General features: G+C 37.2%; 1 long non-coding RNA gene across 1 annotated transcript in view; it reads left to right on the top strand.

The window, feature by feature from the left end:
* The window catches only part of LOC143663600 (uncharacterized), a 55,730-nt gene extending 28,875 nt beyond the window's left edge, over window positions 1-26,855 (top strand). Inside the window, exon 3 of the long non-coding RNA XR_013166065.1 lies at window positions 26,723-26,855. This is a non-coding gene — a long non-coding RNA (uncharacterized LOC143663600). The remainder of the gene's footprint in view (window positions 1-26,722) is intronic.
* The last annotated feature ends 271 nt before the right edge of the window (window positions 26,856-27,126 follow it).

Below are 27,126 nucleotides of genomic sequence, written 5' to 3'. Positions count from 1 at the left end.
AACAAGTTAAAGATTAAGAAGCAGCAGCCAGTGCAGTAGGGGCAAACTAAGAAATTATGGTGTCTTAGAGCCAGCAGCAGAAAATGCTTCAAGGTGGAAAGTGTAATTAACAAAGTCAAATGCTGCTTTGAGCTCAGGCTAGAAGTCTGAGAATTGATCTTTGGATTAAACAATGTGGAGATCTTTGGTGACCTGGGCAAGAAAAGATTACATGGGGAGATGTGTGTGTGTGAAAACCTGAATAAATTGGATTCAAGAAACAATGAGGACATAGGAGATGTAGCACTGAAGAGTTTTGCCTTACATGAGTTGAGAATAGATGTCAGATGATCGAAAGATTTGGGGAAAATGAGAAAGGAAAGGAATTTTGTTGCTCTTCTGTGGAAGTCAGTATCACCCTCACCCTCCCATTCCTTAACCCACACCCCTATACAAAATTGGGTTGTCACATTGAGACTGATGATGTCAGCATGCACTAAGAGTGTATGAAAACTTTTATTACTCACATGCAGGACTTTACTGGGAGAGCATGGAAGGAAAGAAAGCTGATGAGAAATGGCTTGAGCAAAGGAAGGGACAAATGGCTTTGGTTTTAATTGTGATTAGGTGGTGGGTCCAGGGTAGGTATCCCTATATAGGCTGGGATTTCCACTGTTTGAGTTTTTGGCTAGCAACCCAGTGGGGGAGGGGAGGGCCTTCTAATTGGGCTTTTCAGCTGTTGGGCAAGAAGAGAATGGAGAGAGATAGGGCTTGGAAATTGTCAGTAGTCAAACATCAGAAATGGAGTCACATTATGGCAAAAGGACTTGCTGACAAATTCTAGGGAAGAGATGATGATATTCCTCAAAATAGGAGCCTAAGGAGAAAAGACAGGTAATACACAATGAGGACCAACTCACATCTGGAAGTTCCACCCCAGCCTCACTATTGGGAAGAAGCAAGAGGAACAGTCAGAGGAAGGAGAGCAGAAAGTTGTGAAAAAGTAGTAAATGCCTGTAGTGGTTTGGAGCTGTACACACTCCAGAAAAGCATGTTCTTAATCTTAATCCATTCCTGTCTGTGTGAATTCAATGTCACTAGAACTTTTTGATGAATTTACCTCAGTTTAGGGGTGGCCCACCAGAATCAGGATGGGCCTTAATCCTATTATAAGAGTCCTTTTTAAAGTGAATGGAATTCAGACACAGAGAAAAACCCATGAGAAGCAAGGTGATGAAATTCAAATGAAACTGGAAGAGAATGAAAAGGCCAGGGGAAGCTGCCACACACATTGTCATGTGACAGAGGAGTTAAGGACCAATGATCACTGGCAGCCAACCCCAGAATGCCAGTCTTTGGAAAGAGAGCATTGCCTCGAGGACACTTTAATTTGGTCTCTCTCTTAGCCTCAAACTCATGAGTTAATAAATTCCCATTGCTTAACCTGACCCATTTCATGGTATTTGCAGAAGCAGCCAAGGAAACTAAAACAATGCTGATGTTGTGAATTTCATAATTTGGGTCTTAAAGTAATATTCTCAGTTTCTACAGGCAAGAATGGTTCTAGTTTATATAAGATTTCTGAAATGGAAAGGAACTTATCCAAAGGATCACTTTCTGGAATATGTCTTGTCATGCTATTTTAATTATGCTGAATCATTTGTTGTCAATATCATCTCTGAAAGAGCCCAAGTATATTATGTTATGATGCATCTTGACTTCTGGTTTCAGCTCCAGAATATAATGACCTTGGAACTTGTCATTCCTATCCTTACCATATAAAGGAGAACAAACCAAAAATCAGTGGATTTTCTTGTTCCCATCAGAGAACTGAGGTTGCAGGTCAAACTACCACCTCCAAATCTGGAGGGATAGATGAATTCAGAGTCACAGGTGAAGCCTGCTTACCTGGATCAAAGGTTGCTAGAGCCTTAAATAGGTAGGAATACTAAAATAGCAATTATGAATAATTGTTACAGGCTGTGTTTGGACTAGCCTGATAGAAAGTTTTGGGGCTGAAGTCTTATGGAAATCCCCACACTTATATTGGTTTTATCTACAGGAAACCCACCAGTTTCTCAAGTTGGAGAACCAAGAAAGATCCCGTCCTGGTTCTGGCAGGGGAGAAGAGTAATTATTATGAATACACTAATGCATTATACACAATAAAGGCCTTTTCTGCATGGAGGAATGACATGTTTTCCATTCTAGCCCACTTTAGTCTTCCTTTATTACTTAACAGCGGGAGAGGTTGTAAAAAAAAAAAGTAAGAAACACTGTGAATGTCACAGCCCAAAGACACAGGAATACTAAAAGACTGAAATTTGATCATAACATTATACAGTGCTTCCTCACCCCCAAAGACTGCCACCATCTCTACAGGGCTTAAGTGTAATAACAGTAATTACAGCTCCAGAGCTGCAAGACAGAGACAATATCTCAGGAGGAATACCTGGGGGAGACAACAACAAAGGCATTACAGGGCTATGAAGAATTGTTTTTGCCTTTTGACTACAGTTACCATTAAAGAGAGCCCAACTTCTAGCCAGATTAACTTAAGTATCTATTTATTTCAGTTCCTATTATCCAAACAAAATGATCAGCTTTCAACTACAAAAAAATTTCAAAGCACGTGTTCTAGTTTGAAAGTTGTTGGAATGCGAAACACCAGAAACAGAATGACTTTTAAAAAGGGGGACTTACTAAGTTTCACGTTTAAAGTTCTAAGGCCATGAAAATATCCAAATTAAGGCAAAGTTATGAAAATGTTCAATCTAAGGCATCCAGAGAAAGATACCTTGGTTCAAGAAGGCCAATGGAGTTCTGGGTTTCCCTCTCAACTGGAAAGCCACATGGCGAAGGCTGCTAGCTTTCTCTCCCAGCTTCTTGTTTCATGAAGCTCCTCCAAGGGCATTTTCCTTCTTCATATTCAAAGGTCTCTGGCTGCATGGATTCTAAAGCTTTTCCCAAAATGGTTCCCTTTTAAAAAGCTCCAGTAAGCAAACCACCTTGAATGGGTGCAGACATATCTCCTGGGAAAAAATCTAGTCAAAAGTTACCACCCAAAATTGGATGAAAATCACTGTAGTGGGTTGAACTGCGTTCCCCTCAAAAAAGATATACTTATCTGAAACATGTGTATGTGAACCTATTTGAGATGAGATTATACTGTATTAGGTTTAACTCTAAGTGCATTCACAAGCATCCTGAAGAGAAGAGAAGGGAAAGGAAAGGAAGGGAAGGGAAGGGAAGGGAAGGGAAAGGAAGGGAAGGGAAGGAAAGGGAAGGGTGGGAAGGGAAGGGAGGACACCAAAGAGAAAGCCATATAAAGATGGAGGCAGAGTTATGCTGCCACAGGTCAAGGAATGCCTGGGCTCAGAATCTCTGGGAGAGGAAAACAAAGATTTTCCCCTAGAGACTTCAGAGTAAGCATGGCTTTACCAGAACATGGATTTCAGAGTTCTGGCTTCCTAACTGTTAGAAAACAAAATTTCTGTTGTGACAAGGCATGATTTTTATATTTATTTGTTATGGCAGCTATAAGAAACTAATATAGATTGTGTACCAGGGGTGGAGTGCTGCTCTAAAAATACCTAAAAATGTGGAAGTGGCTTTGGAATTGGGTAATAGGTATAAGACGGAAAACTTTTGAGAACCACAAAAGCAAAAGTATAGGATGCCTTGAAAAGACTGTTGGTAGAAATATGGATGTTAAAGGAGAGTCTGTTGAGAGTTCAGCAGGATATAAGGAACACAGTAGAGAAAGCTTCTTTCATCTTAAAGAATACATATATCATAATGAACAGAATGCTGGTCAAAATATGAACATTAAAAGTGATCAGGTGAGGTCTCAGAAAGAAATGAAGAATATGTTTTTGGAAAATGGAGGAAAGGCAGTCCTTCTTATAAAGTGGCAGAAAACTTAGCCAAACTGTCTTCTGCTGTCGAATGCAAACAGAACTCAAAAGTGATCAATTCAGATATTTAGTTGAAGACATTTCCAAACAAAGTGTTGAAGGTGCAGCCTAGGTTTTCCTTGCTACTTACAGTAAAATATGAGAGGAAAGTAATGACTTGAAAAAGAAACTGTTAAAACAAAATGGAACCAGCACTTAATGATTAAGAAGGTCCCCTTCCTATTCAGATTACGAAGGATGCTAAAATTCACTCTCTGAAAAGGCTACTCTGAAGACAGGGATAAGGTTGTGGCTGGGCAATCTTTCACTGAAGAGATTAGGTGTGTGACTCATGGATCCACTCAACCATCTCAGCAGAAGCCAGAAATAAAGATGAGATTGTCCAGGAAGAATCTGTAGAGGGCCTCTTGTCTAATGGTATCGATTATCATGAAATACATGGGACACACACAAGCCTTCTTCGTTTTCTTTTTTCATTACAGCAGATGTAGATTTACAGAAAAATCAGGCAAAAAAAGTACAGAGTATACCATCCCCTACAACCCTGCTCTTTACAAAAGGTTTTTATCAGAAATACTACAAGCTTGGACTGACAGAGGCAGTGATGAGCTGAAGTAGAAGAGTGCTATTAAACTTACACAATTCTACAAACAGGAAATGGGCTGATAGAGCAGTTTAGCTACAAACATGCATTACCCTTCAAGAAGAGAGAAGAATGTCTCAGAGGCTGAGACCAACAAAGTCACTGAAGACCAGATGTCAGAATGAAGAGCCACAGAGGGTTATTCCCAAACCTTGAAATCTAGTGGAATTTGCCCTAATTGATTTAGAATTTGCTAGAGATCAATGACTATATATTCCTCCCAATTTCTCTCTTGGAATGAGAATGGCTGTCTCACCATTGTGTTTTGGAAGTAGAAAACCTGTTTTCTATTTTTCACAGGTTCACAGAAAGAGATGAATTTGGGCCCAAGATGAATTATATCCCAAAGTCTCACCCATACCTGATTTAGGTAGTTTAGAAGATGGAATTTGGGGCATTTTAAGCTGATATTTAGATGAGGTCTTGAGCATGAAATTGATGTTTTAACATTTTAAGATTTGGGATAATGTCAGGATAGAGTGAATGCACTTTGTATGTATCTCAGTTATGGATTTTGGGAGGCCAGTGGATGAACTGTAGTCGGTTAAATGGCAGCATCCCCCAAAAAGATATGTTTCCTCAGAATGTAGGAATGTGGCCTTATTTGGAAAAAGTGCCTTTGCTAGATAAATTAATTAAGGAAAAAGAAGTGAGATTATCTTGGATTAGAATGGTCCATAAATCCAATGACAATAGTTCTTATGAGTAGAGAAAGGAAGAAGAATCAAAGGAGGTCTTGTAAAGACAGAGGCAGAGATTGGAGTTATGCTGTAGAAGCCAAGGAATGCCTGGGCCATCAGCATCTGGATATGGCAGCAAAGGCTTTTACAACAGTCTTCGGAGGAAGCATGACCCTGCTAAAACCTTGATTTCAGACTTTGGTTTCTAGAGCTGTGTGAGAATAAATTAATGTTGTTTTAAACCACCAAGTTTTTGCAAATTTGTTCTGGCAGTCACAGAAAACTAATACAGCCACCAATGCAAAATCCAGTGAAACTATCCTTCTAATGTTAAGGAGAAATAAATATTTTTTTCAGATAAAAATAATGAGAAATTTCATTGTTAGCAGACTTACCTTCAAGAAATATTAAAAGAAGCTATTCATAAGCAAAGACATTAATATAGATCAGGAATTTGGATCTACATAAAGAAAGGAGAGCATAAGAGAAGAAATAAATGAAGATATAATAAATATTTTAAACTATGGTGCTTCTTGGAGTAAGAACGTAGGAAGAACGGATCATTGGCACTTTTCTTTTTAGCAAATGCATTTTGAGAGGAAATAGATGTAATTAGTTCATGTTGATCTGTGGCAAGAAATCATATGTACCAAGTGTAATTAATTGAAGTAATTTTGACTTAAAGATGATAATGAAAATCGGGCAATAAACTGTTTATTTTATGCATGATGACTTAATAGTAATCTACTCTTTTTAGGAATAAATTGATAATATTTCAAGTGGTCACAACGCAAATTTCAATTGAGGCACAGCTTGGTCTGGAAAGGTAAATGGGTGGAGAAGGGAGAGAGAGAAGGAGGGAGAGAGAAAGAAGAAAAAGAGGAAGATGAGGAGGAGCAGGGCAAAAATGGAGGGAGGAGGGAAGGAAAGAAGAAAAACTGGGAGGGAAGGAAGGAGAATGGAAAAACTTATTTATAACTTTTTATAAGACTAAACAAAATACCAAGTTGTTAAAGTTTATACTGCTGTAAGGCTCTCACCAATGCGAAATCTTTCTGTTAACTTGAAAGTAAATCTATCCATTTCTCATCATCTGAAAGTTCACCCATATAACACTATTTTGTTTGCAATCATTTTTGACTTTTACACATCTGTTTGGGATTTCTTTTACTTGAATTTTTCAATTACCACAAAAGCAAGAAAACCTTCCAGTGTTTTTGAGATCTTGACTTAGACATTTATCTTTTTACTTCCTAGCTAAATCCTCAAAACACACACACTCATGCACACACACATACAATCACATTTTTTTCCCAAATGTCACCCTCTCATTAATGCCTTGCATTAGTGTGGAACACTTGCTACAATCAATGGTAACACATTTTTTATAGTTATACTATCAACTATAATGCATGGTTAAATTACAGTTTACTGTTTTGTAGCTTAATGCCATGGATTTATTTCTTTAATTTTTATTCTGCTACTATATATACAATCTAAAATGTCCCATTTCAATCTTGTTCAAATATATATTTTAGTCCTGTTAATTATGTTCACAATGTTCTCTACCAACACCATTTCTGATCCATGATCAGAAATATGTGGTTTCCAAATATATTTTCCCATTGTGGAGGTTATTGTTTTACTTTTGTGATAAAAATCCTTCAAGGATACAAGTTTTAGATTTTGATGAGCTCCCATTTATCTAATTTTTTTTTATTGCTTGTGTTTTGAGTGTAAAGTCCATGATCAGAAATCTGTCCAATATTCCAAATAAGAACACTGTATATTTTAAGCCTTAATTTTCTATTCACTATCCCCACTCCACTCCCTGAAAACAGATATTCTAGAATCTGACTCTGAGTTTGCTGATAATTATTTCAAATTGGTGAGATCATACATTATTTGTCCTATTGTGCCTGATTTATTTTACTCATTATGATGTCTTGAAAATTCATCCATATTCTCTCAAGCATTAGGACTTCATTCTTTTTTACAACAGAATAATTTTCTATTGTATGCATATACCACACTTTATTTATCCATTCGTTGGTTAGTGAGCACTTGGGTTGCTACTATCTTTGGCAATTTGAATAATTCTACTATGAATATCAGTGTGAAAACATCTCTTTGAGTCCCTGCTTTTAATTCTTTGGGGTATAAACTAGTAGAGGGATTGCCAGCTCATATGGTCATTCTGTACTTAGCTTTCTGAGGAACTGCCGAACTTTTTCTTCCATACTGCCAGGACCATTTTAAGTTACCATCAGCAATGCATGTGTGTTCCTATTTTTCCACATACTCTCCCACCCTTATTTTCTACTTTTTTTTAATAACAGCCATTCTGAAGGCTATGAAATGGTATCTCATTGAGGTTTTGATTGGCATTTCCCTGATGAATAATGATGTTAAAAATCTTTCATGTGCTTTTGGCCATTTGTATATCTTCTTTGGAGAGATTGTATTCAAGTCTTTTGCTCATTTTTAAAATTGGGTTGTTTGCCTTGTTGCTACTTTGAAGTATTTCTTTACATATTCTGGATATCAAACATTTGTCAGATATGTGGTTTCCAAATATATTTTCCCATTGTGGAGGTTATTTTTTACTTTCGTGATAAAAATACTTCAAGGATACAAGTTTTAAATTTTGATGAGCTCCCATTTATCTAATGGTTTTTTGTTGTTGTTGCTTGTGCTTTGAGTGTAAAGTCTCAGAAACCATTGCATAGCACAAGATCATGAAGATGCTTCCCCACATTTTTTCCTAGGAATCTGATAGTTCTGGCCATTATTTTTTTGATCCATTTTATTTGATTTTTCTGTAAGGTGTGAGGTAAAGGTACCCCTTCTGTTTTTACAAAAGGAGATCCAGTTTTCCCAGCACCATTTTTTGAACAGACTATTCATACCCATTTGAATGGTCTTTGCCACCTTGTCAAGAATCAGTTGGCCATCAATATGAGTATTGATGTCTGAGCTCTCAATTGTATTCCATTGGTTTATACTGTGTCAGTACTATGCTATTTTGATTACTGTGACTGTGTTTTAAGATCATGAAGTATGAGTTCTCCAACTTCATTCTTCTCTTTCAAGATGGCTTTGAAATAAGTCCCTTAAACTTTCATATAAATTTGATGATCAGCTTTTCCATTTCTACTGAAAGGGCTGATGGAATTTCATTGTGATTGTGTTGAATCTATAAGTTGATTTGGGTAAGACTGACATCTTAATGATGTTTGTCTTCCTATGCATGAACACAGAATGTCCTTTCATTTATTTAGAACTTCTTTTATTTGCTCAACAAAGTTTCATAGTTTTCTGTGTACAAGTTCTTTGCATTCTTAATCAGAGTTATTAGTAGATATTTTATTCTTTATTTGCTATTGAGAATGGATTTTATTCTTGATTTGTTCTTCTGGTTGTTCATTGCTTGTGTATATAAAACTACTGATTTTTGAGAGAATTTCTATCTCTGCACTAGAGAACAAACTTGTCCTGGGGAATGCAGCGTTATCTTCTTCAAAGTTCCTAACTTCTGGCTTCTCCTGCATCATTAATATCACCTTCATCAAGTTTACAGCTTTCAGCTTGCCCTGTAGCATTGGACTTGCCAATCCTCATGGTCATATGAGACAGTTCCTGCAATAAATCTCAAAGTCTATGGTTTAGGTTCTCATTTTTCAGAGGAGGAAACTATGAAATGTTAGTATCTTGCTCAGTAGCAAAATCCATAACTACTATTCATGCTTTCTGCAATCAATCCAGGGCTACTTGTGTAGAGTGGAAAAGGCAAAATTTATGACAATTGTTTATGTCCTAATTGAGAGAGCATGACATAAGGGAAAGAGATGGAATCAGGTCTATAATTATGTCTCACCTCTGTCATCATTGACTACATGTCATTGGTCAAATTACTTTGGCCTACAGTTTTTTTCCCAGTTGTCATTAAAATGAAATGATACATATTCTAACCAGCACCTGCAAAATCCTTCTTTGAGTATTTGTGTGATTTGTCATTTAATTAATAAGAATTCAGTAATTTCAGGTTTTCTATATTGCTAATTGAACTGCCATACAGTTAGATATTGTACATCATTTCAAATTTGAGACTTTCTCATTTCCAAATCTTCCCATCTTACTTCATGCTTTGCAGTTCACTGCTTCTTTAAACCTCTGCTTCTTTAAACCTCCCATGGAGGCTGTTATTGCTGCAGCATGCAAACTGCTGAAATGAAAGATTTCCATTATTCTGGAGTGCTTTAAAAAAATGGAAAAAATTCACTGAGGCTTAAACATTGTAAACATATTCAAATTCAAAACAGGTATCTCAGATGAAATCTAAGATATATTGAGATAAAAATATGGAAGAGTGCCTGGAAAGTAAAATAATATGATTGTAATAACTTCTTAAATAGAGTTAATGTAAAATAATGAAAAATTTTAGTTTGCCAAAATGCACTTTTGAATCTTTACTGAATGCTGAACTTTCAGTTGGATGTAATATTTTAAAGTCATACAAAGTAGTTCTATTTTTAAAATCTCCCTTGTGGCATACTTCTTTACTTGCCAAGTCAAGAACTGTTAGCAAAGTGTCTGCTCCACATTACATTTTCTCCACTGCCATCTTACATACCCAATGGATTTATTATGTAAAAACAACTGAGAATCACATACAGTAACAAGAACACAAAATTCTAAACACAATTAATATTCATAAAAATTAATATAATCTGAACAATGGGATCATTATTTAAATCAAAGACATAAGTGAAGTTGACTAGAATTCAATAAACATTTTTTTGTGTGTGTGCATCATGCACTCTGCTGGGAACTAATATAGTAATGAGCAAGAGATGGCTCCTTATTTCTCAAATTCTCAAGCTAGTACTGAAAAATTGCGTCTGTCCATTTGCTGTGAATGGTTGGTTCTCTTTTCCCGAGAGATACATGATGGTTAGGAAATTTCCAATCCTCCTGTGTAAAAAATATAAAATAGGGAAGCATGGGTATTGGTGCAATTTATCTAATTATTGTGAGTGCCACCCAAAGCCAACTCTGCTATGCATCATTTGATTACTTTCTTTTGAAATATTCTTTCACTTTGACACAAGAGATTGTTTTCTAAGACCCCAGAATGAAGACAATGATTACAACTGCGCATTACACCAGTATGGTTTTTACGACTCACATTGACATCCTTTTTAAGTTACTCAAGAAGACATTTGGAAATCAGGCAGATCCCTGAACCATGCCCCCAAAGGGACAAAATACTCAGATCATAGAACTAAAACTCAAGAGAGGGCTTACACTGTGCCCTTTCCTGGATAGAACTTTATTGAAACTGTGTACATAAAAAGATGTTGCCTCTTTTGTGATGTGAAAAAATAATCGATAAGGATAGAAGTAGACATAAGTCAGGTACTCTACTCTTTGATAGAAAAACCACAGGTAGTCTGAGATGTGCAATATGACTTTATAGCACAAAGATAGAGGCATAATTGGAGGGACTAAGATTTTCAAGAGCATTGATCAAAGGACAGATAGGGCACATGAAAAGAGAGCACCAGGGCTATTATTAATAGATTTCCAGAAGACTAAATTATATAGCTGGGATACAGAATTGCCAGGCTTAGAACAAGAACCCTTGGAGGAATATTTTTTAATAAAGAAAAAATACAGCAATAATTAGAATTTAACATGAAATAAAGGCAAAGGAAAAACAATGACCTTTTAGCAGTAAAGAGATTGGATAGTGTTTGAGACCAGAGGCCATGTCCCCTGGGACAGGGATGCAAAGTGATAAAAATGTTTTTCAATTGGCAGATAATGCCAGGGGAGAGTAGAATTAAATGTATAATTACAAAAATCATGTGTTTCTGCAAGTTCTAGTCAATTGAAATACAGCACTGTGACTCAGTACATAAACACATAACCAATTTTAAAATATTTTTGGGAGACAAAAAGCACTCATTTGGTGTTCAGGATTATAAAAGAGGTATTTGTGAACAACCTTCAAGTGTTTAGCTATTGTGAAAGAAAAGTTACATTTGAAATAAACAAACTGAGAGGAGAAAACTTGAATTGCATTACAAGGTGGGTGGATTTTGTCTTGTTTAAAATATAAATCAGAGACAAGGGTTCTACAAAAAATGTTAAATACATTTTTAAACTCCTAACATCACTGAGTAAAAGACAAAAGTTCATCAGCTATTGCTTAAGGTCTATTGAAAAGAGAAGGGCATGAGATTTCATTATTTATTTCAGAAATGCTAGACTGGCTTGCTTTAAGAAGAATAAAAAAGTGATGTTTCTGTGAAAGACAAATTTAATAAAGAAATAATTTCAATTTAGTGCTTGACCACAAGATATAGTATTATGAACAATACATATACTATTTGCTGAAGATATACAATTTCCTCTTCTACTGAATTAAGACTGCTCTGTATAGGTGGAACTTTGTATTACTGAGATGAGAAATAAATGGGTCCAATTGTTTGCCCAGATGAATGTAAATTGATAGAATATTTGATCCATGAGGAAAAATGTCACATCAGCAGTTGATTACTTGCTTTGTTGCTTATTTTTGAATTCTGTAATACTTTCAGTGTATAAAATACTTTATCCTGAGAAAAGCAAGTATTTTCTTTGCATGATTTCTTTTACAACCATAAAAAGAGTATGGTAGCTATGAGGATATCACTGGGACAACATGGCACAGAAGGGAAAAGCAGCCAGATCTTAGATAATATTGAAAGACTTTTCTTTTTAATAGCTATGTTTTTCCCATATACCACTCTTTTTTTTTTTTTTTTTACATTTGTAGTGATTCTTACAAGAAGTTATTTATATAACTGACTTTAAACAACCACTTTGTATAAGCAGGGTTCTCCAGAGAAACAGAACCAATGGGAGATATCTGCAAATATGAGATTTATAAAAGTGTCTCATGCAACTTCAGGAACAAAATCTATAGGGTAGGCCATGAGCTGGCAGCTCCAATGAAGGTCCTCAATGAATTCCTAGGAAAGGCTGGTTGGCTGAAGCAGAAATGGAGATTCTCTCTTTTGAATGGTCCTTGAAAGACTTTAAGTGATCATAATAAATATCACTCATTGCAGAAGACACTTCTCTTACTCTGCTGTAGATGCAACCAATGTGTTCATGACTCAAGTCCATGAAATGTCCTGCTCAAAGCAATAGTTAGGCCTGTGCCTGCTTGACCAGACAACTAGGCACCATCACCTAGCCAAGTTGACACATGAACCTCATCACACACTTTCAAAGTCACCTGCAATATGGCACTATTACTTCTAATCCCCAGAACTAGGTATCATCACCTCTATCCATTCACAAATACTTAAATTCAACCTCTTTAACAATTCTGTGCATATTAGATAACCAGTCCCCCTTCTCTAGCTTCTATCTCTGGTTTTAAATCTCTGAGTCTACATGTTCTAGTTCATTCATTTTAGTAAAACTATAAAATATCTATTCTTTTCTGTCTAGTTTATTTCACTCAACATTATGTCCTCAAGGTTCATCCATGTTGTCATGTACTTCAGGACTCATTCCTTCTTACTGCTGCATAATATTCTATCATATGTCTATAGCACATTTTGTTTATCCACTCATCTGTTGATGAACTTTTGGATTGTTTCCATCTTTTGGCAATTGTGAATAATGCCACTATTGGTGTGCAAATGTCTGTTCATGTCCTTACTTTCAGATCTTCTGAGGATATAACAAGGAGCGGAATTGCTGGGTTGTAGGATAACCAGATATTTAGTTTTCTGAGGAACCACCAAACTGTTGAAAGACTTTTGAAAACAATCTTAAGTTTTATGTCAGGCCTGCAACCCAGGACCACCAATGTGTGACCACAGATCCAAGTAGAATGGGGCTTACTGGTGTTTCAGAAAGAGGTGATGCCTTTCTGTACTCTGGCACTGCCCCTAAATTCATGTGTGTTTGTTTTTGTTTTGTGATCTTTTTGAACAGCTCTGAGAATGAGACAAATTCTTAGTCCTGCTCAATCTAACATCAGAACTAGATTTTAATGTTAACTCATCCCTTGAATTTTGTCTGTGAATATCTGTTTCTTGTTGATTGATTTTTACCTATATTATTTGCTTTCTGTGTATCTTTAACCCAATTCTTTTCCTGGCAGGGGCCCTGAGTCTCAATATACATTGCCACCCAACTGGACTTCTCCCTCATGGCCATTGCTTGCTATTTGCTTATGTAAAGCCGTTAATTCTATAGGGTTACATTCACTAAGGTCTTATAAACATTTTATTTAACTCATTTTATTGAAAGAGTTATGTATTCTGGACTTGATTGTTGAAAATTTATCTCTTGGGAGCTGTATGGATATATAAAGGAGAAGACCAGTACTACCTTTCAAGCAGGTTTAAAGGTATCCAGTCACGATGTGCTGGGGCCCATTGTTTTACATCACTCTGAAAAGCTACAGTCGCATCACAAAGCTTACCCTCAATAATGATGGTTATACAAACCCACTGTGGTAGATGGTGGAGACCAAGGAGCCATCAAAGGGATCAGTTTGGCATTTCAGAACTTTCGATAATTCAATGATGACAAAAAGGTTGTGAAAACTAATATCTTAGTGGGGTTTTGCACATTCATTAGTAAATTCCCTATGGCTTGCTTTCTGTGTATACCAGGGTCTATCTTTAATTCTATAGTTTACATTTCCTAAGGTCTTATAAGCATTTTATTTAACTCATTTTGTTGAAGGAGTTATGTACTCTGGACTTGACTGTTTGAAAACGTATCTCTTAATTAGACAAGCTGACCTCTAGCCAGTCTCTGACCCAGCTGCCCTACCTGGTGCTGCTCTTTATGCTCTTCTAAACCAGCACTTCTTAACCTGCAATATGTGTGCAAAACATTCAGGATCTGGTGAAAATGCAGATTCTGACTCAGTAGAGCTATAGTGGGGTCTCTGATTCTAACCATTCCCAGGTGATGCTGATGCTGTTTGTCCGTGGGCCACATATTGAGAAGAAAGATCCTAGGTCATGTTTGTAAAATGAAGGAAATCTCCACATGTGATCATATTCTGTATTCAACCAAAGCTGACGCTTTGGGGACTGAATCTTATTCATTTTACTTTTTGAAAGGATTTACTGTTCTGCAACATCCCAATGAATTTGCTAAGCACTGAAGGACACAGAGAATTCTCATCCAGATCACTGGAATGGGAGAGAATTTAATAATGAGTGTGCAAAACCCCATTAAGATATTCACTTTCACAATTTTTTTGTCGTCATTGAATTACCAGAGGTTCTGAAATGTAAAATGATCCAAAGACACAAAAGTATATTGTGTTATTTAGGGTTCATTCCCCCCAGATAGTAGTCTTTAGATTTCTGATTACCAATTACTCTAAGTTCCATTTACATATATCATTAAAATTTATGTTCTGGTGTAACTGAGATAATGCAGTTGGATGCTTTCTTGCTAAATCAGAAAGACTCAGAAGTTAGTTGCCAAATGAAAGGGGAAGGCTATTGTCAGGTCTCAGAAAATAAAACTTGACATACAAAATGGATTCTGCGGCATGGGGGCTCCTTCAGTTTCTCTCCCTCAGCAGCTTCTCTGACAGAACCTGATGTGCTGACAAGATAGATGAGCAAGAACATGCTGACACCCCACCCACCAGAGGCCATACCAGATAACCATGAGCATGAAGTCATGATGTGCACCAACCTGATATCTCCCGGTGATGCCTGCGGCTGCACATCACACCACACCCCTCTTAGCGTGTTTTTTCCTTTAAAACCACAAGCAGTCAGAAAGGGAGCTGGAGCCATTTTTCCTTTCCTTTTGCTGGCAGTTTTCACTGGCTCGGACTTGCCTGTTCTCCTCTTGCTCTCACTCTGTTGCTTTCTCAATAAACCTGTTAAGTTTTGACTCACTGTCTCATGTGGATACTTTAATGACCCTATGCCTAACAGTTATAAAAATGTTATTGATCAGAAGTAAGTGATTTGAAGAAGGTCTGACATTCCCTATATTTTATAATGGGATGGACTCAATTTGAGCACAAAACCCTGATATAAAGGTAGCAAAATTGAAAAAAATAAACAAAACTGCAGGGCAAGAAGCTTGGGAAAGTAGAGGTTAGTCACTGAATTTTATACATGTGCAAAACAGAAAAAATCTTGGATAAGAGAAGCTGGCCACTGATTACATAGGTGTGTGGCCATGTTTCAGTGAAAGTAAAAGTGAGAAATCTTCCTGAACTAAGGGACTGGAGATACTGGTGATGAAACAGGACACTGGGAGGTGAAAGCACTGGAAGTCCAGATTTGGGCAGATCTTTTCTGTAAGACCTAGAAGACCCATGGCTGATGGCATGCTAACTTAAGTCTTTGTAAGGCAAAATTTGGATCTGAATATGTGACTAGTTATTTCTCAAAAGAACAAAGCATAACAGCAGTAACAAATAAGGTAATATAAAGTCCAAGTAATTAATAAGAGAACCAACCAGAAAAATCATAACATGATTTATAATAGCATTAAAGATAAAAATAATTTATAATGCTGATCTTTTTATTCTTCTATACATAATTTTCATACTCCTTCCCTATCAACAACTGGATTCAGAGAACTATATGGCCTAGGATATGTAAAATCCATAAGATGGAACCTGAATCCCTGAATTATCACGTAGAAGAAAGCATCCTGGCAACATATATAGAAGTGCTATACAATTGAGGAATGTTTTCATACTTTTTTTTTATTAATTAAAAAAAATTAACAAAACATTTAGAAATCATTCCATTCTACATGTACAATCAGTAATTCTTAATATCATCACATAGTTGCATATTCATCATTTCTTACTACATTTGCATCGATTTAGAAAAAGAAATAAAAAGACAGCAGAATAAGAATTAAAATGATAATAGAGAGAAAAAAAAACCTATACCTCACATGCAGCTTCATTCAATGTTTTAACATAATTGCATTACAATTAGGTAGTATTGTGCTGTCCATTTCTGAGATTTTATATCCAGTCCTGTTGCACAGTATGTATCCCTTCAGCTCCAATTACCCTTTCTCTTTTTTTTTTTTAATTAACGGAAAAAAAGAAATTAACCCAACATGTAGAAATCATACCATTCTACATATGCAATCAGTAATTCTTAACATCATCACATAGATGCATGATCATTGTTTCTTAATACCTTTGCATCGGTTTAGAACTAGCAACACAACAGAAAAAGATATAGGATGTTAATATAGAGAAAAAAATAAAAGTAATAATAGTAAAAACAAAATAAAACAAAACAAAACAAAACAAAACAAAAACCTATAGCTCAGATGCAGCTTCATTCAGTGTTTTAACATGATTCCTTTACAATTAGGTATTATTGTGCTGTCCATTTTTGAGTTTTTGTATCTAGTCCTGTTGCACAGTTTGTATCCCTTCAGCTCCAGTTGCCCATTATCTTACCCTGTTTCTACCTCCTGCTGGACTCTGTTACCAATGACATATTCCAAATTTATTCTTGAATGTCCGTTCACATCAGTGGGAAAATACAGTATTTGTCCTTTAGTTTTTGGCTAGACTCACTCAGCATAATGTCCTCTAGGTCCATCCATGTTATTACATGCTTCATAAGTTTATCCTGTCTTAAAGCTGCATAATATTCCATCGTATGTATATACCACAGTTTGTTTAGCCACTCTTCTGTTGATGGAGATTTTGGCTGTTTCCATCTCTTTGCAATTGTAAATAATGCTGCTATAAGCATTGGTGTGCAAATGTCCGTTTGTGTCCTTGCCCTTAAGTCCTTTGAGTAGATTCCCAGCAATGGTATTGCTGGGTCGTATGGCAATTCTATATTCAGTTTTTTGAGGAACTGCCAAACTGCCTTCCACAGTGGTTGCACCATTTGACATTCCCACCAACAGTGGATAAGTGTGCCTCTTTCTCCGCATCCTCTCCAGCACTTGTCATTTTCTGTTTTGTTGATAATGGCCATTCTAGTGAGTGTGAGATGATATCTCATTGTGGTTTTGATTTGCATTTCTCTAATGGCCAGGGACATTGAGCATCTCTCCATGTGCCTTTTGGCCATTTGTATTTCATCTTCTGATAGGTGTCTGTTCAAGTCTTTTTCCTATTTTATAATTGGGTTGGCTGTCTTTTTGTTGTTGAGTTGAACAATCTCTTTATAAATTCTGGATACTAGAACTTTATCTGATATGTCATTTCCAAATATTGTCTCCCATTGTGTAGGCTGTCTTTCTACTTTCTTGATGAAGTTCTTTGATGCACAAAAGTGTTTAATTTTGAGGAGCTCCCATTTATTTATTTCCTTCTTCAATGTTCTTGCTTTAGGTTTAAGGTCCATAAAACCACCTCCAGTTGTAAGATACATAAGATATCTCCCAACATTTTCCTCTAACTGTTTTATGGTCTTAGACATAATGTTTAGATCTTCGATCCATTTTGAGTTAACTTTTGTATAGGGTGTGAGACATGGGTCTTCTTTCATTATTTTGCATATGGATATCCAGTTCTCTAGGCACCATTTATTGAAGAGACTGTTCTGTCCCAGGTGAGTTGGCTTGACTGCCTTATCAAAGATCAAATGTCCTGAGATGAGAGGGTCTATATCTGAGCACTCTATTCGATTCCATTGGTCGATATATCTATCTTTATGCCAATACCATGCTGTTTTGACCACTGTGGCTTCATAATATGCCTTAAAGTCAGGCAGCGCGAGACCTCCAGCTTCGTTTTTTTCCTCAAGATGTTCTTAGCAATTTGGGGCACCCTGCCCTTCCAGATAAATTTGCTTATTGGTTTTTCTATTTCTGAAAAATAAGTTGTTGGGATTTTGATTGGTATTGCATTGAATCTGTAAATCAATTTAGGTAGGATTGACATCTTAACTATATTTAGTCTTCCAATCCATGAACACGGTATGCCCTTCCATCTATTTAGGTCTTCTGTGATTTCTTTTAACAGTTTTTTGTAGTTTTCTTTATATAGGTTTTTTGTCTCTTTAGTTAAATTTATTCCTAGGTATTTCATTCTTTTAGTTGCAATTGTAAATGGGATTCGTTTCTTGATTTCCCTCCCAGCTTGTTCATTACTAGTGTATAGAAATGCTACAGATTTTTGAATGTTGATCTTGTAACCTGCTACTTTGCTGTACTCATTTATTAGCTCTAGTAGTTTTGTTGTGGATTGTTCCGGGTTTTCAACGTATAGTATCATATCGTCTGCAAACAGTGATAGTTTTACTTCTTCCTTTCCAATTTTGATGCCTTGTATTTCTTTTTCTTTTCTAATTGCTCTGGCTAGAACCTCCAACACGATGTTGAATAATAGTGGTGATAGTGGACATCCTTGTCTTGTTCCTGATCTTAGGGGGAAAGTTTTCAATTTTTCCCCATTGAGGATGATATTAGCTGTGGGTTTTTCATATATTCCCTCTATCATTTTAAGGAAGTTTCCTTGTATTCCTATCCTTTGAAATGTTTTCTACAGGAAAGGATGTTGAATCTTGTCGAATGCCTTCTCTGCATCAATTGAGATGATCATGTGATTTTTCTGCTTTGATTTGTTGATATGGTGTATTACATTAATTGATTTTCTTATGTTGAACCATCCTTGCATACCTGGGATGAATCCTACTTGGTCATGATGTATAATTCTTTTATTGTGTTCTTGGATACGATTTGCTAGAATTTTGTTGAGAATCTTTGCATCTATATTCATTAGAGAGATTGGTCTGTAGTTTTCTTTTTTTGTAATATCTTTGCCTGGTTTTGGTATGAGGGTGATGTTGGCTTCATAGAATGAATTAGGTAGCTTTCCCTCCACTTCGATTTTTTTGAAGAGTTTGGGGAGAGTTGGTACTAATTCTTTCTGGAATGTTTGGTAGAATTCACATGTGAAGCCATCTGGTCCTGGACTTTTCTTTTTAGGAAGCTTTTGAATGACTAATTCAATTTCTTTACTTGTGATTGGTTTGTTGAGGTCATCTATTTCTTCTTGAGTCAAAGTTGGTTGTTCATGTCTTTCCAGGAACCCGTCCATTTCATCTAAATTGTTGTATTTATTAGTGTAAAGTTGTTCATAGTATCCTGTTATTACTTCATTTATTTCTGTGAGGTCAGTAGTTATGTCTCCTCTTCCATTTCTGATCTTATTTATTTGCATCCTCTCTCTTCTTCTTTTTGTCAATCTTGATAAGGGCCCATCAATCTTATTGATTTTCTCATAGAACCAACTTCTGGTCTTATTGATTTTCTCTATTGTTTTCATGTTTTCAATTTCATTTATTTCTGCTCTAATCTTTGTTATTTCTTTCCTTTTGCTTGCATTGGGATTAGTTTGCTGTTCTTTCTCCAGTTCTTCCAAGTGAACAGATAATTCCTGCATTTTTGCCTTTTCTTCTTTTCTGATATAGGCATTTAGGGCAATAAATTTCCCTCTTAGCACTGCCTTTGCTGCATCCCATAAGTTTTGATATGTTGTGTTTTCATTTTCATTCGCCTCAAGGTATTTACTAATTTCTCTTGCAATTTCTTCTTTGACCCACTCATTGTTTAAGAGTGTGTTGTTGAGCCTCCACATATTTGTGAATTTTCTGGCACTCCGCCTATTGTTGATTTCCAACTTCATTCCTTTATGATCCAAGAAAGTGTTGTGTATGATTTCAATCTTTTTAAATTTGTTAAGACTTGCTTTGTGACCCAGCATATGGTCTATCTTTGAGAATGATCCATGAGCACTTGAGAAAAAGGTGTATCCTGCTGTTGTGGGATGTAATGTCCTATAAATGTCTGTTAAGTCTAGCTCATTTATAGTAATATTCAGATTCTCTATTTCTTTATTGATCCTCTGTCTAGATGTTCTGTCCATTGATGAGAGTGGGGAATTGAAGTCTCCAACTATTATGCTATATGAGTCTATTTCCCTTTTCAGTGTTTGCAGTGTATTCTTCACGTGTTTTGGGGCATTCTGGTTCGGTGCATAAATATTTATGATTGTTATGTCTTCTTGTTTAATTGTTCTTTTTATTAGTATATAGTGTCCTTCTTTGTCTCCTTTAACTGTTTTACATTTGAAGTCTAGCTTATTATATATTAGTATAGCCACTCCTGCTATTTTCTGGTTGTTATTTGCATGAAATATCTGTTCCCAACCTTTCACTTTCAACCTATGTTTATCTTTGGGTCTAAGATGTGTTTCCTGTAGACAGCATATAGAAGGATCCTTTTTTTTAATCCATTCTGCCATTCTATGTCTTTTGATTGGGGAATTCAGTCCATTAACATTTAGTGTTATTACTCTTTGGATAATATTTTCCTCTACCATTTTGACTTTTGTATTATATATATCATATCTGACTTTCCTTCTTTCTACACTCTTCTCCATACCTCTCTCTTCTGTCTTTTCAGTTCTGACTCTAGTGCTCCCTTTAGAATTTCTTGCAGAGCTGGTCTCTTGGTCACAAATTCTCTCAGTGACTTTTTGTCTGAGAATGTTTTAATTTCTCCCTCCTTTTTGAAGGACAATTTTGCTGGATATAGGAGTCTTGGTTGGCAGTTTTTCTCTTTTAGTAATTTAAATATATCATCCCACTGTCTTCTAGCTTCCATGGTTTCTGCTGGGAAATCTACACATAGTCTTATTGGGATTCCCTTATATGTGATGGATTGTTTTTCTCTTGCTGCTTTCAAGATCCTCTCTTTCTCTTTGACCTCTGACATTCTAACTAGTAAGTGTCTTGGAGAACGCCTATTTGGGTCTAATCTCTTTGGGGTGCGCTGCACTTCTTGGATCTGTAATTTTAGGTCTTTCATAAGAGTTGGGAAATTTTCAGTGATAATTTCTTCCATTAGTTTTTCTCCTCCTTTTCCCTTCTCTTCTCCTTCTGGGACACCCACAACACGTATATTTGTGCACTTCATATTGTCCTTGAGTTCCCTGATACCCTGTTCAAATTTTTCCATTCTTTTCCCGATAGTTTCTGTTTGTTTTTGGAATTCAGATGTTCCATCCTCCAAATCACTAATTCTATCTTCTATCTCTTTGAATCTATCATTGTAGGTATCCATTGTTTTTTCCATCTTTTCTACTTTGTCCTTCACTCCCATAAGTTCTGCGATTTGTTTTTTCAGTTTTTCTATTTCTTCTTTTTGATCAGCCCATGTCTTCTTCATGTCCTCCCTCAATTTATCGATTTCATTTTTGAAGAGGTTTTCCATTTCTGTTAGTATATTCAGCATTAGTTGTCTCAGCTCCTGTATCTCATTTGAACTATTGGTTTGTTCCTTTGACTGGGCCATATTTTCAATTTTTTGAGCGTGATCCGTTATCTTCTGCTGGCGTCTGCGCATTTAGACAGATTTCCCTGGGTGTTGGATCCAAAAGTTTGGAAGATTTTTCTGTGAAATCTCTGGGTTCTGTTTTTCTTATCCTGCCCAGTAGGTGGCGCTCGTGGCACACGTTTGTCTGCGGGTCCCACCAGTAAAAGGTGCTGTGGGTCCTTTAACTTTGGAAAACTCTCACTGTCCAGGAGGTTCGCTAGCCGAAGTGGCTTGGAAGAGTGCCAGCCGGCCCGGGGTCCGAACGTGGGAAGGGTCGCTGGCTGCCGCAGCCTGGGTGTGGCATATTTCTCAGGGACTGGAGCCTAGCCATGCTTAAAATTTTTTAATCCTTCTCTCCCTCTCTACATTCACTTTCTGCCCTCCGTACCTGTAACCCCCCTCTCTGTTCCCCCCTTCCCCCTCTTGTTGTAGACCGCCCATTTCCGTAGCTCACCACTAAACCGCAAGCCTTCCTGTTATTCTCTTCACTCCTCTATACCTAACCTAAGCCCTCAGCCTAGCAGCTGCCTCCTGCCCTGTGTGATTGGCTGTCCCTTCCTGACGTGTGCGCCCAAGACTCCACCCCTCCCCAAGAGTACTTAAGCCCCACGCTTACCCCGCTCTGGGTCGTCCGAGCCCCGGGGTCTTCGGACCTCAGACGTCTCACTCCTCGGGTTCCCGGGTGGCCCATCCCGGAGTGTAACAATAAAAGCTTAAAACCCGCATCTGGCCTGAGTGACGACTTCTCGCGACCGCCGGCTGGGGAAAGCGCCGGCTCCAGCTTACCCAGGTTAATTCCCTGCGAGCTCGCCCCCAATTCCACCCAGTGTACCGATCGCGCAGCCCGGCTGAAGCTATCTGCCGCACCGGGAAAGCGCCCGTCCGAATTTCCGAGTCGGCCCGGGGCGCCAAGCGTGGCGGGAGGGCGCCAGCCGCAGCGGCCCGCCTGGGAGAGTGCACCATTCCCAGGGAGTCACGGGTTTGGAAGGGTCCCCCCCCGTCACCGTTCTCCGCGGCCTGGGGATTTCCGATCCAATTCTCTCAGTTGGTCTGGGGGGCCGCGCGTGGTGTGGGCACCAGCTGCCGCGGTTTGAGGGGACCGCCTGTCCAATTCTCCCAGCCGGCCCAGGAAGGGGGAAGGGAGTGACTCCGGCCACTTGCCGCCCCGCCCGGTGAAGCCCGCGCCCCTCGGCGATCTCACCAGAGCGTGTTCTCTCAGCCAGGCAGCCGTTCCAGGATGGGGTATGCTGTCTTTTTTATCTCTGTCGTGGCTTTGGGGGCTGTTCTGTATCATTTCTACTCCCCTAGTAGCTGTTCTGGAGGAGAAACTAAGATCCGCACGTCTTATTAAGCCGCCATCTTCTCCGGAAGTCTTCATACTTTTTTAAGCCACTAGAGTTTGGTGGTTATTTGTGATAGTACTAGGCTTTACTGGTTAATAGAGAAATTTATAACAGAAATGGAGTACTACTGTAAGAAAACGCTAAAATGATTGCATTATGGCATTGGCTTAGCAGTCTGGCTATGGATAGCAAAAATAGAATACTATAGAGCTAGAGATCTCTGTTTATTATGACAAAACATTTGATAAAATCCTCACCCATCATAACTTGGGAGGTAGACTAAGTGCCTACTAAACCTGTAACTCTTAGGAAGATTGTTACAAAGTACCTGAATATTAGTTTAGTCTGGTTGCTTCTCACTGCTTTTGACAAGGTACTACCAAAAAAGATAATCTGCTAGCTTTGAATGAAATGGCAATGATTTCACGTGATTGCAAAAGTAGTTTAATTACTTCTGGGGGTTCAAATAATAGAAAATAAGCCTGGGTAGCTTTTGAGGGCAAATGGCCTATTAAGACTTCTCAGGTAGACAAAGTGACTCAGGCTTGGGGACATAGGATAAAGGGAATTGTCTTTCAGTCCAAGCTATTGTTTTAGTTGGCCTTAAAGTAGTAGCAAATGAGCTTTCTGGGAAGATGTGGGAAAGCTTGGGGCAAGAAAGTCTTGAGAACAATATCTAGGAGAGAATATTAGGTGTTATTTCTGACCCACTGAACTCACTGAAAGCAAATAAGTTGGAAGTCCTCTAAGTTTTTGAGGAAACTATATGGCTAAGAAAACCATGATCTCTGGCCAAAACTAACTTGTGATGAAAGAAACCCTTAGCCCATGCTGAGGGTTTACTATAGCAGAAAGAAGCCTGAAAAAATATGCAATCTCCTAAAGAAGGCAAACTCTCCTACACTTTTCCAGTGAACAGAACTAAGAGCTACAGAATAAGCTGGACAAGGGGGTTCCTTCTAGAGAACCAAACCTGGATCTTAGCAAAGAGCAAGGCATGATTTTTCACAATGCCTGCCCAACTTGTCATAGATCAGTGACTACTACATGTTTCCCCCTTTTCTTTTTTAAGTAAGGGTTTTCTCATTGGGCATTTGCTTTCCCTGCTCTATCACCACATATTGGGTTGTTTGTCATATTAGTTTCTATGTTACTATAAAATGAGGGATCATATCAGGACCCACAAAGAAGATTGTTTTTCACCTGAAGTTCCTTTACTTTGACCAGAGTTCAGTAACCAGTTTGGCTTTGGGTTCTCTCCCTTTAAGAGGGAATTGCATGCATTCTAAGACTAGAAAGAAAAATTCAAATGTATATTTGCTATCAAGAAGGATAAACTGTAGCAAAGACTGCTCACTATTCGCCAAATCCATTTCTTCTTCCAGGGTATACAGTGTGATTGCATTTTTCAGTCTTCATACCTAGGTGATTGAGTGATACTTAGTGGAATGTGAGTAGAATTGATTTATTCAACTTACAGGAGTGACTGTAAAAATCTCACAAACTCTTTACTATTTTCACCTCTTGTATTCAGATGTCTTTGAGGAATAGGGGAGAAGGAGGAAGAGAAACCATATGGAAGAACTTGACTTTTAAATTGCTGGATGGAGGAAAATCCCTCTCCCTCATATTGGTGCTGAAAAGCAAGAACACTGTAGTCAAAGTTACTACAGAGTTGCTACCCTCATTTACTATCCTTTTGAATTTAGGCAATTCAATTTGCATCTATAAACCTATTTGCTTAAATGTAAAATGAGGATAATAATAGTATCTAATAGGTTTTTTGACCAGGAAGGAGGAGAAGAGATCAAATTTTGATCAAAGGAGCGTTACTGGAAGGCTATGCACAGGTGGATTGAAGCCTAAGATGGTGACAGAGCAGAGCAGGGGAAGGGGTACAACTTATATAAAATGGTTGGCAAGAACTTTAGCTTGAGTGCAGGTAGCTGGCAGGTTTTATTGCTTGGTTTAGAAGCAGGCAGCTAAGTGGGGAGTCATCGCAAGCTGCAGCTGCCAGGGTTGTAACTGCAAGAGGGCAGATGTTACATAAGGGGAGATATGGCAAGATCGTAGATGCTGGAGTGTGGGTGCAAGAACAATCATGTAACTGATATGTGAGTTGGGGCAGATTTGGTTTTGTAAGAGGCTTCCTGGAAGTTATGGATGGGGCAAGTTTCTGGGAATGCTTGCTAAGGGTTGGTCACTTCAGGGGGCGTTTAGCTTAACATTATAGATTTTTCCTTTTAATTTTTCTTGGGATGTTGAGGAGTGGAGATCTGCTTTCCATCTGCTTCCAGCTGGTGGAGGGCAAAGAGCTGTCCCTGTTTCTTGTTGCAGGGAATTGGCTGGTGCTTGTGTGCCTGGAGGAATAGCATGTTGCTGATTCATCATTGCTTGGATGGTTCTGCAAATAAATCTGGTTAAGAGTTGTATAAAACAAGGCCCTAAAATGAGGAGTAGTATAATTACAAGAAAGGGTATTAAAAGTGGAATTAAATTTTTCTTTAGAGGAGAGGAGAAATAGGATAGGATAGACCCTAGCCATGACAAATTGTCATATGCAGCATTCTCTTGTGTATTCCTTTATTATTTCTATGTTATTTTTTAAAGGATTTTTAGGTTAAAACAGAGGTTTAGTTTCTCTTTTTAACATAACTAATATTAGGTTAGTTAACACATAGAACAGAATTTATATACTTGCCTTGCTTCTTTTAAAAATCCCCTTTTATTGAAGATGAGTTCTTGTAGTTTATTACAAACAACTTTAGAGAAGAATTAGAGTGAAACAAAGTTGTTTACAGTGAAAATTAATTATAACACTGAACATTTTAAAGCAACTTATAAAATAGTAGATGAATTTACCTATTTTTAGACTTAATTTTTATAAATTGAAAGAATAAATTTTTACAGCTGTTAGGAATAAAAAGATATTTTTTAGTGTTTGACCTTGAGAAAGCAAAATGTTAGTGGTAATCAGATTTGAAACAATATTTGTTTTTTTAATTTAAAATTGAGAAAAAGATTTAGAAGTTTTGTTTGGAGCAGCTAAGGGTATGCTAATATTAACACAGACACAAGAAGTTATTTTGCCAAATTATACTTTTTTTACATTTTACATTATTGCTTAAGGAAAACTCTCTACTGAAGATGGAATAAAATTTTAAAAAAACTTTGTTACTTCAAGAGAAAACTAAGTTTTAGTTTTATATTAGTATATTATAGATGCATCAAGCTTTTCTTAACCTTGCCCACCACCATTTCTCTATCTGCAAACTTTCTACAACTTTCCATGTCCATTCAAGGTTTGTTTTACATTTTCCTCACTCTGTAACAACCATCCATTTGGTTTTAGGACAGAAGTATACTCTTTTTCTTTTTAGTGAAAAAACACATTTTTTATATCTTTCATATTTAAGTTATTACAATAATTTTGGAAACTGTCTTCAAGCAAACATTTTACAACATACATTTATCACTAAAATAAATCTTGACAGAATAAATTTAACACATTTTGAAACAGTAACAACTTTATTTGTCACTTCATTGCTGCTCTTTAATGCTTACTTTTCTATTTTTTGGTTTGGGTTTGCATCTTAGTAGGTGGTACTGATCTGGACTTTTTCAGATGACAAATAACACTCCCCCAGGGTGAGGATAAACTCAAGATAAAAATATCTTTCATAATACAATTTGAGTTTAAGATGGTAAAACTCAATAAGGTGAAGGTGAATGACAAACTGGGTTATGGCTTTAAGATTTTGTACTAACCCATAGGACCCATTTGTTTTTTAACAGGCAGAATGGGAGTGTTACAAGAGGACCTACAGTGGATGAGAAGTCCTGATTTTTTGGATAAGAAGTTGAATACCTTTGATGTCTGCTTCAGGGAATATTGTTTATTTGGGGGGGAGGGGGAAGATAGGTCCCTTTTGTGTTGAATATAATAGAAAGGACATGAATTACTTTTCCAGGCAAGTTTGTTTCCAGACTTTAGTGTTTTCCTGACATTTTAACTTTGAGAAGATGAACTTATAGTGTGATTTTAATTTCAGTTAACACCATATTTAGTGCTATGACATTTTAATGGGGTTTACAGTTTCCTGCTTTGCCATACAACCTATTATTTGAATTTGAACACCTAATGCCCTCAAATATATCTCTTTAACAGTGGGGTGGGACATTCTGGTATTATTAAAAAC

This window comes from Tamandua tetradactyla, chromosome 19, assembly GCF_023851605.1.
Source record: "Tamandua tetradactyla isolate mTamTet1 chromosome 19, mTamTet1.pri, whole genome shotgun sequence".
NCBI lineage: Eukaryota > Metazoa > Chordata > Mammalia > Pilosa > Myrmecophagidae > Tamandua > Tamandua tetradactyla.
This window is presented reverse-complemented; position numbering and strand designations above follow the sequence as displayed.